This window comes from Lucilia cuprina, chromosome 5, assembly GCF_022045245.1.
Source record: "Lucilia cuprina isolate Lc7/37 chromosome 5, ASM2204524v1, whole genome shotgun sequence".
Classification (NCBI taxonomy): domain Eukaryota; kingdom Metazoa; phylum Arthropoda; class Insecta; order Diptera; family Calliphoridae; genus Lucilia; species Lucilia cuprina.
This window is the reverse complement of record NC_060953.1, coordinates 9,514,645-9,516,452: the sequence shown is the minus strand read 5'-3', so window position 1 is coordinate 9,516,452 and position 1,808 is coordinate 9,514,645.

Below are 1,808 nucleotides of genomic sequence, written 5' to 3'. Positions count from 1 at the left end.
AGAACTAGAACAGAACTAGAATAGAACTAGAATAGAACTAGAACAGAACTAGAACAGAACTAGAACAGAACTAGAACAGAACTAGAACAGAACTAGAACAGAACTAGATCAGAACTAGAACAGAACAGAAATAGATCTTAACTAGAACTGAAATATGTCTGAACTGAACTGTCCAACTGAACTACAGTTGATCTGCAAGACATGTGCAGCTAAAACGTATCTTATCTGTTAATATATCTTTGATTTACAATTTACTTATATTTGTATATGATTTGTAACTGAACTAGTACTTAGCTAAAACATAGCTTAACCTAACGTAACCTAGGTAAAACTTAAATGAAGCTAGACTTGGGCCAAACCAGAACTGAATAAGAGCCGCACTATATGATTTACTGACTTCAGTAGTGTGAGTTTCAAGAGTAGATTGTGACAATGTGTTTTTTTTCCTAAAAGTATTTGTTGAATTACAATCAGGAATCAAACTACTTAAATGTACTTCTTTCGATTGATGTATAGTTTATTACAGAAAATTGTTCATAGCAATGACAATTGTGGTGCTATATTATATAACATTATTTTTATTTAAATATCTTTCAAAACATCTGTTTCCTATTTAATATTCCTAACTGGTTACCTTAATAAAACAAAAAACAAAATTCTACTCCAGTTGTTCTTAATAACTTTATATTCCCAATCGATAGAAATTTTAATTTAAACAAATCATTTCCTCTATTCTAAAAAAATAAACTCCCCCATAACAACAGTAAAATAACTAAAAAAATAAACCAAACCACATCATACAACAATTAGATCATTAAATTAAAAATCACGTTTAGAAATAATTTAAATTACAGGCCATTGAATATGAAGTGTTAAAAATATTGTATAATTACAACAATTATATTATGTGGCTGTGGAATGAAAAAAAAAGAAAGAGCAGGAAAAGAAAAAAGAAACAGTATAGAATTTCAAATCAAAATAATTCAAGTTTTTTTTGTTAAACAAATAATTAGAATTTGATAATTATAAATAAGCAGACACAGGTCTAGCAAAGAACCCGGATTAAATAGTTTTTTTTCGACTTCTAGCTGCCTTAATGATTGTTGTTATGTTTTTTTGTTTCTTCTCGTTTTAATTTTGAACAATATAAACCATTAAATTGGAATAATCATGTCCCTCTTTATGGCCGAGTGTTTTATTTTTTTTTTCTTCTTTAGACAACAATTCATAAATATGTCTGTTACTACGTAAGTAGAAGTAATCACGCTTTTAATTGAAGTTGTTAAAAAAGATCGAATCGTTTCTTTTTTTGTTTCTTTCTTTTTTAACGCTTTTTCTTTTCAGGGTTTAATTGTCAATATTGAAGCTGTTGAATAATAGAGATTTAACCCAGAATTTCAAGTTTGTTGGTATGTGTCTAGGTTATTGTTTCTTCTTTTAACTACTTTTTTTTGTTAAATAAATAATGTTAATAATCTTTGTATTTTTATTAAAAGTAATCAAATTATACTCATTGAAAGATTAAAGTGTAAAGAGACAATAAAAAAAAAACTGAACAAAAACAACAGACGGACGGACAAACTTAAAGGCCTTAAGAAAGCTACTCTTAATTATTTGGTAAATATAAACATATTACTGAAACCAAAGAATTCCAGAACTAACAATATTTTCTTAGAATAATATTCCTAAAATAGTTTTTGACAAAGGAGTTCACACAGCACTTTATTACAATTTTTTTCTTATTTTGGAAGGACGGACAATTTTAGAGACCTCAAGAAAGCAAGTCTGACTACTTTTATAAATTAAAA